Source organism: Sceloporus undulatus, chromosome 5, assembly GCF_019175285.1.
Source record: "Sceloporus undulatus isolate JIND9_A2432 ecotype Alabama chromosome 5, SceUnd_v1.1, whole genome shotgun sequence".
NCBI lineage: Eukaryota > Metazoa > Chordata > Lepidosauria > Squamata > Phrynosomatidae > Sceloporus > Sceloporus undulatus.
In genome coordinates this window covers 157,817,924-157,830,361 of record NC_056526.1, presented here as the reverse complement: position 1 = coordinate 157,830,361, position 12,438 = coordinate 157,817,924, and the positions used below count along the sequence as shown (strand labels likewise).

The 12,438-nt window shown below is 39.8% G+C and overlaps 1 protein-coding gene across 2 annotated transcripts in view; it reads left to right on the top strand.

Annotated features, from left to right (window-relative positions):
* FAT4 (FAT atypical cadherin 4) overlaps positions 1-12,438 on the top strand; it is a 173,298-nt gene that overhangs the window by 49,736 nt on the left and 111,124 nt on the right. The gene's annotated exons all lie outside the window — the stretch shown is intronic.

The window sequence follows — 12,438 nt, the reverse complement described above, 5'->3', positions numbered from 1 at the left end:
ACTCCGAGGGAGTTTGTTCCACTGTCGAACAGCCCTTACTGTCAGGGCCCAGAACTGGACACAATATTCCACGTGGGGCCTGACCAGAGCAGAATACAGTGGCACTATTACTTCTCTTGATCTAGATACTATACTTTTATTGATGCAGCCTAAAATTGCATTGGCCTTTTTAGCTGCCACATCGCACTGTTCACTCATGTTCAACTTGTGGTCCACTTGGACTCCCAGATCCCTTTCACGTGTAGTTTCAGTCAGCCAGGTATCCCCCATCCTATATCTGTGCATTTTATTTTTCCGCCCTAAGTGCAGTACTTTACATTTCTCCATGAGATGCAACCCGTCGGTTGCAAGAAGTCCCTCCTCATGGAACCACAGCCCATGATCGAAGAATCCAAATCGTTCTTGGCGGCACCATCTGCAAAGCCAGTTGTTCACATCCGCTATTTTCCTCTCCCTTCCTGGACCGTGCCCTTCAACTGGCAGAAGAGATGAGATGACAACCTGTGCATCCATTCCTTTCAGCTTCCTACCAAGCGCCTCGTAATCCCTTCTGATGTTCTGAAGGCTGTGTCTTGCAGTATCATTGGTTCCCACATGGACCAAAAAGTCTTGTCAGCCTCTCTGTCACATCACGGATCTTTGCCCCTGGGAGACAACACACCTCTCGAGACATTTTGTCAGGCCTACAAATCACTGCTTCTGTACCCCTCAGCAAGGAGTCCCCCACTATGACCACACACCTCCTCCGAGGCTTAGCAGTGACTGTTCCCTCAGGTGGGACTCTCAGGCTCCCCTGCTCTATCCATGAAGTTTGTCCATGCTGCTCTTCGTCATCCTCCTCGATAAGGGAAAGAGCTTCGAATTGATTCTCTAGCTGCAAGCTCCCAGAACAATCCCTTCTTGGCCTACTTCTCTGTGTGACATTCTTCCAGCTGTCTGCCTCCTGTGTATGTGAAGTGACCTCCTCTGCTCCAGCAACTTCCTCTGCGTGGTACTCCTCCAGGATTGTTAGTTCTGTTGTGTCCAGGAAATCCTCCTGCTCCCTAATATGCTGAAGTGTAGCTACTCTGGACTCCAGCTGCTGCACTTTCTCCTCCAAGAGGGCTACCAACTTGCACTTGGGGCATGTGAAGTTCTCCACTTCTGTAGACAAGAAGACAAACATCCCACAAGTGTTGCAGGTGACTGCCGTGGTTCTGTCAGTGTCCATACTGAAAAGTCTTATGAAATTACTGGAACAGGACTGTGGGCTTCCTCCTAAAAAAAAGATCCTCCAGAAAACACCAACGTTAAAGCCCCTGATGTTTCAACAATTTGTGGCAGGGTGCTCAATCAACTCCTTCTCTGCTGTAGATCTCCTTGGATGTAATTTTTTTTATTTTCGCACGCCGTTAGGCGTGCGGCTCTGGGAGGAGTGATATAGAGCTAGTCTGCTAGCTCCGCCCCCAGTGACTCACAGATGTGACTCACTGAAACTCCACCCCCTCTACAACAAGCACACTCTCCCTAGAGTTTAATTTTTTTTAAAACAGTCACCACTTAAAATGGCTGTCCAGCTACCTCTCTCCTCCTCCTCTCTGTAGCAAGAACTGCTCTGGAGAGGCTCGGAACTGCTCATCATCATCATCATCATCATGTATTAAAATGCATAGGTTTATCAGGCACTGTAAGTTATGATTGCTCAGTATCTTTGGAAGAAAGCATTTTTGAATGCATGAGTAAGCTTTTAGTTCCATAAGTGTTATATTACACTAGTTGTTGTACAAATATATTCTGTAGATTCTAAATATTACCAAATATTGGTACATAAACATTTCTCTATTGAAAAGTCTTTAAGAGTACACTAGTGAAACTATTGCATCAAAAGAATCTCAGGAATGGAATTCCAAAATGTCAGAGACCTTCCAAACTGCAACTCTGTAATGCTTGACTTTCTAAAATATATAAAAAAACCTTCAGAATGAAATACAGACAATTGCAGCTGTGCCCTAAAAATGAATTATTAATAAGTTTGATTGAGTTTTTTCAGTCTAATAATAAACTGTGATGTAGAGAGGCATTTTCTTGCACATACTGAAAATGTGAAAATTGAGGCAATGATACCACTACAGAGTGTGACTGACTGAAGCGTTCTTGCTCAGTAGTGCATACAGTTGAAATCACAAATATGCTATAAATTGCAAAATCATTTTCCCAGGTAATAATTGTGTATTGTTTTGCTAAGGGACATTGAATACAGTGATTCCTAGTTATTATCTCCAATGTTTATGAGTGAGGTTTCCTAAAGGGGAGATGGAAAATATATCAGACTTAGGATGAATTAAGAAATTTGTTTTTTAGCTATCAAAACAGGAGAAATATAACTGAACATTTATTTTGTTGCAGCACTATTTCCTCTTTACAGCTGATAACACCTACTTCATTGATTTAAATCACTCTTGAAAGAAATCCCACTTGAATATATTTCCCACCTCACTTTCACACACAAAGAAATTGAGATTTTTCAGAACAGAAGTGTTGGGAATCATCAGTTAGCATCTTCTTGGTACACAGCCTTTTCCCCAAAACATGCCATCTGTCCTAGCTGCAGAAGAGAAAAGTAAACAAAATCTTCAACAATTAACTCTCTAAGTAGCAGTCTTTGTTTTGCGATTGCTATAAAACCAAAGTTCTACAATCAATCATTTGAGAGATGACAGTTAGACATTGTATTTTTTCATTCTTTTGTTACTTTCTTAGGTCTTAGGTTGCTGGGTTTTGTTTTGTTTGTTTTTCATTGAGTGGTGAGCATCCCAAAATCCCACTGACTTCAGAGGGGCAGGTTAACTGAGCAGAACTGTCACTGCTTATATAAAATTCCCTCAAGAGAGATATACCTGACACACCAAAGGCCATTAAAATATTCATGCAGCACAGCATGCAGCCCAAAGGAAGGCAGGGAGATCATTTACAAGGGCTACAGGCTGTGTAAATAAATGTATATTACGTTAGCATCCATATTTTTTTATATTTGCCAATAACATTTTATCCAGGAAAAGGGGAAGAATGATTAATGAGATACTTCTTCGCCAGCTCATACTTAAACCAGGTACTTTCCTTATTTCAGTCCTGTTGATTTCAGTGATTCTAAGTGTGAGTAAGCCTGAATCCAGTTTAATGTCTGTGAAGAAGGGAAGGAAGGTAATTGCATATGATTAATTAAACTAATTGTGAAATTAATGACAGATTGTGTTGTATTATTTAGTGTTTGTGTTTCTATATGTGTCGTTCTCTATATTTGTTCTGTGTGCATATGTGTACATTGAATATCTCTACACATAGAGATATAAAACTGTACAATGTCAGGCTCATTGGGAACAAATTGTTAAGGAAAATGTTAGATCCCACTTGTATCCTATTAATACTTTCTGCCTAGCTAATAATCAATATTATGATATAATAGCCTTTCTCCTTTTGACAGAGTCCTACACATGTAATAGTAAACTAAGAAATATTACTTCAAGCTATAAACGAGGGATGCCACTATTTTATGCTTCAGTGTGTAATCCCCCCCCCCAAAAAAAAATCCATGTAGGAAATAGTAGAAGCAGAGGGTATTTGGGAATGATGAATATGTTAGATATATTATATTCCAACTTGGCACTTTCCCCTTTCAACCTGTCTTTCCAGTGAGCATAAAAGTGGTGCTTTTCTCTGCTTTCCTGAAGTCTTAGAATGTCATTGATAAATGCCAGATCAGACAAGGGGAAAAGACCAAGGAAAGGGTAACCCAAACTTGTTTATCAAACAGGAATGTGTAAACATCTCCAAAATGTGTTCTCTAGGGCATGGGTTTCACACCAAACCTAGCATGATGGTTGTGAAATAGGGTTTCATCCCCAGAAATAGACATCCAAGCAATTAAGACATTTGAATGTTTGTATTTGATATAGTGTACTTGAGGCAGGATGGATGTTCTTAGTATTGAGGACCTTTAGCATCCATGCCAAGGCTGCTTTATCAGGAGAGACTCATTATTGGACAAGAGGTAAATTTAAACAGATCCATCAATGGATCTGTTTAAATTTACCTCTTGTCCAATAATGTAGCAGGGAACACATGGGCTGTCCATCCAGTCAAAATAAAGAAGTTCAGTGAATTGCCTTTCACAAAAAAACATGCCTATTGGTGCTCATGGGCCCTTTTTAAATAATGGATCAAATCGTTATTAAAAAAGGGCCCTTTTAAAAACAATTACGAGAATGTTTCCATGACAAAAAAGGAAGTGTTCCCCTTTAAAAGCGCCATCCACGATCCCACCAGGAGGCTCCCGTTGCAAATCGGTGACGCTGGGGTGACGGGAGCATGGCAGAAGCTAAGCAGTGTGATAAACTCCAATGTAAAGACACATTAAAATGCCTGAAGTTGCTGAAAGTTAAAGATGTATGTGAAGTCCAAGAAAGTATAACTCCTCGTATAATCTTTCACAAGCAGTAGAGCTAATTGTGCAAACACATTTTGGGATATTGCCTGTCAATGGAAGCCAAGAAGGTTAAAGTGTTTGTGCAGTGGCTAATTGGTAGACTGTATCTCCCTGTAAGAGCAGGCCCAGGCTCTGAGATCATCAGGAGAGGCCCTTCTCTCAGCATCTCTCCCATCACAAGCACAGTTGGTGGGGACACAAGAGGAATCCTTCTTGGTGGCTGTCCCTAGACTCTGGAACTGCCTTCCCAAGGAGAGCAGAATGCTCCCCACCTTCTTTTCCTTCTGCTGGCAGGTTAAAACCTTCCTGTTCAGATAGGCATTTGAAACACAGTTTTTAAAGAACAGGCTGGCGTATTGTATTGTTTTAAAGTGTTTTAAACACATTTATCTTTTTTAATTGTATTTTATTATTCTAACATGCAACCTGTTTTAATATGGTAATAATTTAATTCTACGTTAATGTATCACTTTTATATGTTTTAATTGTATGTACTATTTTTTTTAATATTGTAAGCTTCTCTGAGTCCCAGTTTTGGGGATAGGGTGACACACACACACACACACATATGTATGGAAGTTACACAAATGTAATGGCACAGTAGGAACCCAGCCTAAATATTTGGATTGAAGTGTAATTATTTTCCAGATATTATCTGTCATGGTTTAGTGCAGTAGTTAGAATGTTCTATATTGTATACTTTTTAGAATAACATTTTAGAATTAAGATATTAAATTCATGTCATTGCTGTGTGCCTTTAAGTAAATTCTGACTTATGGCAGCTGTAAGTCTAACCTATCACAGAGTTTTCTTTGCAAGATTTCCTGTGGGAGGGGGAGGGGGGTGCTCTTACCTTCCTTTTAGACTGAGAAAGTGGGGCTTGCCCAAGGCCACTCAAAATATTTCCCTACCTGAGCAGGGGTTAAAACCCAGGTCTCACAGATCTCTAGTCCAGCATCCAAACCCCTACACCACACTGGTTAAGATTAGATGCATATACAGTAACTACAAAAACTTGTTGAGGAAAAAAATGCATCTCCTTTTCTTTCCATCTATTTGACAGTATGATTGCGTTCTTAAGGTCCCAGTTTCAAAATAAGACTTAGCATAAATTGAGTCACATGCCTCTGTTTTGTTTTGTTTTGGGCCTGCTATGGAAATTATCCTAATATGAAATGAAGTTAGTGTGATTTTACTCTTGAAGCTGAAGAAGGTCGCTATTGAATGTTCTTCTCTTCTGATAAGAAGCTTTGTTTAAGAAGCTGCCTTCTGCTTAGCTGCTGTACTCTGGTTTAGCCTGACACAATGGTGACTTATGCCCCCTCAGAGACAGGATTAACAAGAGCTTGCATCAATGCTGTAATTTTGTGAGAACCCTTTGTGATTTCCACTTAATAGAATTTGCCAGAGTAATTTATTTTTCTCTTCTCCTCTTTCTTTGTTAAGTAAACAGGTATGATAAGCTTATTTATATTTCCATGGAAATAATTCTAGAAATTCTTCAACAATATCTCCATAGATTTGTTCTAATTTAGTAAATCCTGGATTTAAGAATTGGCAAAATGACCAACATGTATAAATAGCCTGGTTCAAGTATTTGTAATTGCAAGAGCAAACAAAAACAATTTTGAGGATTTTTTAAAGTAGCTTATACATTCCATGTAAAGCCCCCCCCCCCCAAAAAAAAACACCCTTATTTTTGAAGGTAATACTGGGATGAGTGATCGATCAAGGTCTAAAAGCTGAAGTATTTACTACATAAACTTTGACTAAGGTATAATTGCTGAACATCAGTCTTGAGTGCTCAAGAAAATTATTTCTCAGTAAGATACAAATGAATACATTTAAAAGCAATGCAGTCTTATGGCCAGAACAGACCAGCAGCTTCAGCCAGCTTCAAGCCAGCTTGGAACCGTGGCAATTACATGCTGGGTGGTTTCTGGGTGACTTGGGGGCATGACATTTAGATACCATACACCCTGGAGCTGATGAAGAGCAAGCTCTAGAAGCAAAGGGGAGGCATTTTTCAGTCTCAAATAGGAGCAGATTTTTTTCCACTTCTATTTAGAGCAGAAGCTGGCTGGATTGAGGCCATGATGTGCAGTTGCCGCAGCCCCAATCCAGCCTTAAATGGGGCATCTCCAAGCCACCCCATCGAGGCCATCTATTTCACCCATTAGTCTTCCACACTGCCTACAGTTTTTGCCATTCGCCAAATGTGACCTCATTCTAAAGTGTGTTTGGGCAAACCAATTTTTGATCACATGATGTCATACCATGTACTATAGTTATGCACAATTTTTGTTTTTTTCCCCTCTATTCACTGGTTACTTATTAATTATTATTATTGCCTTATCTGCTTTGTTTTGACGTAGGTGCCCCACATGCCCACAGTGATGGTAAGCTGGTGCTCCTTATATAGGTACACAGCTTTTTATTGTATACAGACACACTTATTTCCTTAATATTCAGGCTTCATGGGTATAAATTTGACAGTTGCACACTGGCTGGAGAGGGGTAGAAACATCATCTCTCCACTGCCAGATCACCAGCAGAACAGACCTTCTGTCAGTTTGTCAGATGCCCAGTAAAGTAGGTTTGGATTGGGAGGGCAGTTATGATTGTGGCAGTGATGACACAGGGAATGTGAATATGGCACAAGTATGGACATATAACTTTTGATTATGTATGCATAACTATGACTGTAAATGCCAGCCAATATTCTTAATTTCTCTTGATATAGTGCTACCTCACAGTTCCTGTTTTTAGCCACATCAAATAATGTGGAAGGATTGACTATAACACAGTTGATTAGAATTTTGTCTGAATTAATTTGGGCCTAATAAAGACCATAGTTCCTGCACGTTTTAGAAAGATCCCACATAACTTGTGTCATTATTTTCAGTTTAAGAACTTCAGGATGACTTCTGTTGGTCGACTTTTAACTGACTTTCCCACCTTTCTTAAATCAGTTCCAAGTCAACATCTGATGAAGATGTTGAAACCTGTTGAGTCTATTCTCTTTCATAACAGAAAGCATGTTAAAAGTTAGTTTCCAGGGGATGTTAAATATATTTATTTTTATGTATTACAGAAGACTAACCTTGACAATAATTTGTAGAATCTTATTTTACACCTGCAGAAACTACTTGGAATGTATTAAAAACATTATTTACAAGTTTCATTATTCAAAACTAAGTGTATAGTATTAAAACTACTGTGCTTCATTCATATTAAACATATTTATTCATTCATGCGTTGCTGCACATCATTTGCAACAGTATATAATAGTTAATAAAACTGATCACAAAAGTTTTGTGTTAACATTTTTCATTTCATGTTGGCATTTACATTGTGCTCAAACTAAACTTTCTGTTTCTTTTTAAAGTTCTGTTTAAAGAAGTATGTTACTGTTCTTTCCCAGATCTGTTGCTTGACTTTTTTCCTTTGTCTGAGAGCATTCTAAGCATAGTGTTGCTAAAGGTGAAAATCTTATTGTTGTAATCTCAGTTATTGTTCTTAGCAGCCTTTGAGTTGCCTTCAACTCATGGCAACCCAATGAGTAAGAAACCTCCCAGAGCCCCTGTCCTCAGCTGCTCTGCTCAGGTCCTGTAGGCTCAGGACTGTGGCTTCCTTAAATGAATCTAGTATGTGGTCTTCTTCTCTTTCTGCTGCCTTCTACCTTTCTAGCATTAATGACATTTCTAATGAGTTATTCCTTCTCATGAGATGTATGGCAGTCTCAATATAATCATCCTGGTTTTCAAGGCAAGTTCTGGTTTGATCTATCTAGGAGCCATTTGTTCAGCTTTTTGACCATTCATAATATCCTTAGCATCTCATCTCAAATGAGTTGATTTCCCTTCTATCAGTCATTTTTACTGTCCAGCACTCACATCTTTACATGGTGATGGGGAATATGATTGCTTGGTCTATTCTAACTTTAGTATTCAGTTTTGTATCTTTGCACTTTATGGTCTAATTCATAACTTCCCTTCCAAGTCCTGGTCTTCTTCTGATTTCTTGACTGCAGCCTCCCTTCTGATCAATGATTAATTCAAGGTATCAGAACTCTTTTACTTTTTTGATTTTTTCATAATCTAAATTGAATTTATGTAAATTTTTCATTGTAATTATTTTTGTTTTCTTAAAGTTCAACATCAAGCCTGCCCTAGCACTTTCCTATTTGACTTTTTTTAGTAGTAAATTCCAGTTTATCAATTTACTTTGACTTTTTTTTCAGTACAGTGATTTTTAGCTGGTGAAAAAAATGACATGGATTTAAAATACTGCAGAAATTCAGTTTTGTATAACTTGAAAATATAGCAGAACTTCAGAATTTTATAAGGTTCCACATTGTGAGGTTTTTCAGGACAGAACTGTGAGTCTTAAGATTTACAGAATATGCTTGGGAAGCCAAAGAAGGAAATAAGTAGGATTATTTATTTATTTATTCCTTGATGTATTCATTTTAAGCATATTGTTGTTGTAGGCTCACATTTCTGGTGATTATATTAAATACGAAAGGAAATTAGAGTAAAAACAATTCCAGGAAACATCTATAAGCAGATGTGGTCTTCCTGAACAGAGCTCAGTATGTTTCCCCCCCTTTCAGTAAGAGTCCATGACTTTGCATATTATGTTGTCATAAGGATTGGCAGCGAAGCATAATAGAGTAATAAAAGGGCAGTGTGTCCAGCCAAATCCGTCTGGTTGTGATTGTGGTGGTGGTATGCTGAACAGCAGGAAGAACAAATCAAATGCAGATGTTTCTGCATTAAGACTTTGACATTTATTAGTGATATGGTCCTCAAGGTGACACTGACAGTGCTAAAAGGGGAGAGAGAAAGGTGCATGCTATAAACTGTTCATATGTGACTATCCTTGGTTTCTCTGATCCAGCAATTGTACTAGGCATCTGGTAGGAGCCTTGTGCGAATGGAACAGCTGTTCTGTTTCCAAAGGATGCAGCTATACTCAGAAATGGGGAATCCAGTGGTCCAGTTCCCATGCTTCTTATTTATTGAATTTTCCCCATCTTTTCCCCAAGATGCATACATATATGGCAGTGGATAATGCCACAGATAGGTCCATTGATTTGGATCCATTTCTCATTACAAAGTTATAGCAATTCAGCTATCATGCCTATATCCTATAGAATAATGGGACTTGTAGTTTAGAGAGGAGTATTCAAAATTCTCAGCTAGAGAACACTAGTGCCTTTCCAAAGTACAAACCCCATATTTTCATAAAAAGCAACCATGACAATTAAAATAGAGACATAGTGCTATAACTGTATAGTGTAAAAGGCTCCCTGGTTGTGTAGCCAAAGTGATAGGATCTTATGCTATTACAGGATATTTTTGTTATATTTGCTTTCATCTATCTCAGGATCAGGGTCCAGCAGAATCATGTACACATGGTGTGCTGACAAAGGGGATGGTAGCAAATTTATTTTGGAACTCTCTATGGAAGACTCAGATGAGAACTAATCTTATCTTTTGACAGGTCTGTGTAATCATTAGGTACTAATCCTTTCCCCCTTTCCCCTTTACTAAGAGCTGAGCAGTGGAAAATTCTGCACTGATAAAAGGAAGTATTATTCTCACTGCACACAGTTAAATTGTGGAACTCACAGCTGCATGATTTTGCTATGACCGACAGTTTTAAAAGATGATTGGATAATTGAGATAGGAATAGCTAGTAGTAGGATGTCTATATATAATTCCCAGGACCAATGGGAGTATGCCTCCATGTATCAGTTGCTGGGAAGTGTGAGATGGATAATTCTGTTGTGCTTATATCCTGCTGATGGGCTTCTTAGCGGCAATTAATTGGGCTCTGTGGTGTGAACAGAATGTGGGACTAGTCTACTCGAACATGGTCCTTCTCATGGTTAGGGTTGCCATAACCCAGCTGCAACCGGGTTTTTCCCGGTTTTGGCGGCACCTGCCCGGTCACGGCACGGGTGCAGCCAAAAACCGGGAAAAGCCCGGTTGCAGCGGGGTTGCTAGGCAACCCTCGGGCCTCGCTGCCCTCCTCCTCCTCCACCGCACATGTCCGTGTGGAGGAAGAGGAGGGCAGCGAGGCCTGGGGCGGAGGAGGCTGCAACCTCCCCGCCTCCCTGCAGCCTCCTCACCTCCTTCGTGGTCTCCGCAGGGGCCAAGAAGGAAGCGAAGCCCCGGCCATCGCCGGCGGCCTGCTCGCCTCCTTCCTGGTCTCCGCGGGGGCCAAGAAGGAAACGAAGCCCCGGCCATCGCCGGCGGCCTGCTCGCCTCCTTCCTGGTCTCCGCGGGGGCCAGGAATGAGGCGAGGCCCCGGCCATCGCCGGCGGCCTGCTCGCCTCCTTCCTGGTCCCTGCGGGGGCCAAGAAGGAGGCAAGGCCCCGATCCTGGCCTCCGATCGTGGCGAGGCCCAGGGCCCAGGCAGGGAGGGAAAGCCTCCTTAAGCTCCCCACTGCGATCGTGAGGGGGAATGTAGGACAAAATTTTCAAATGTAGGACACATGTTTGTGTGTCCTACATTTGAAAATTTCATCCTACATTTTTCCTGGTTTGGCGGTCCGGCACTATGGCAACCCTACTCATGGTCCTTCTCTTTTCTTTAAGTAAACAAAATACTTATATTATTTTATTATTATATTGTTTTAAAGACATTATTCAGACAGTCCTGAAACTGGGTAAGTCCATCCAGAAGTGCTGGGGAATAAATACAGATGCAGCAGTATGTCAACTGCTGATGTTTAGGCCATATTACAAAGCTAGCTCCTTTATCACCCTGGATGCATGTAATGGGAATAGCATTAGTTATAAAATCTGGGAAATAGTAAAGCATTAAGTATACACAGGCCTCTATATGGTCCTTATGTTACTGCATCCACCTGCAATGTCACTCTTCTGATTCAGGAAGGATGTGAGGAGGAGGGGAGTGAGTGAATTCCTTATAAAAGAAATTAAACTCAGATTTAGCGTATGATAGACAATGATATGGAAAACTAGGAAAGAACATTTTTCATAGACCAGTGGAGAGAAGATTCTGCTAGTTCTCATTCACTGCCCATAAATAATATTTAGGAAAACAAATTTAATGAATGAAAGATCTTATTCAGGGCTGCAGATGTGGACTAAAGAGAGCAATGACAGAATGCTAAAAGGAAATGTTTTGCAGTGTCAGTTGGTAAAAAAAAAAAATTAATGGTAAAGACATTGAGAAGTTGAAAGGATGGCAAAATTACGATCACTATCAATAATAGCTTTGACAGGATAATTGAAAGTGGTCCATTGTTGTCAGATGATATGATTCTAATTAATTTTCCTTCAGTGACAGCAAAGCAGCCTTCCAAAATTTCACAGATGGAAATGTGTGGTCAGAAAACATTAGAGCATGGTCAAGATGGCAAAAGATTATTGAGGAAGAACACACAAGCTATAAAAGGCTGCAGCAATGTGCTGTTGTTGCCCGAGCCTACTGGGAAGAGCAAGATTCATTCTCCTTCTCTTCTATCTCCTTTCTGAGTTAACTGAATGCAAAGTACATTTACACTTTAAACACAGTCTGCAGCAAATGTTCTTTGTTGAGATCAAGGGACAAGTGGGAAGAAGAGAGAGAAATCAGAATGTGACAGCATCTGAAGAAAAGAGACTGTAGAGGATTAATTGGGTTGGTCACTGCCAATTTGCAGTTGGAGAGTATGCCCTCTCAATTCTCTTGAGAGAAAATAATAATAATAATAATAATAATAATAATAATAATAATAATAATAATAATCTTTTCTGTATTTCCCTTTTCTCTCAATGGATCGAGGCGGGATTATAACCACAATACAATAATAACATCTAAAATGTTTACAATAAAACAATAACATCATTTGAAAATACAATTCAAGCAATAAAATCATCATCTAAAATACGCAGTTATGACCAGAAGTGGGAGTTTTTATTCGTTCTTTATAAAAGATCGGGTGGGTAGGCCTGCCA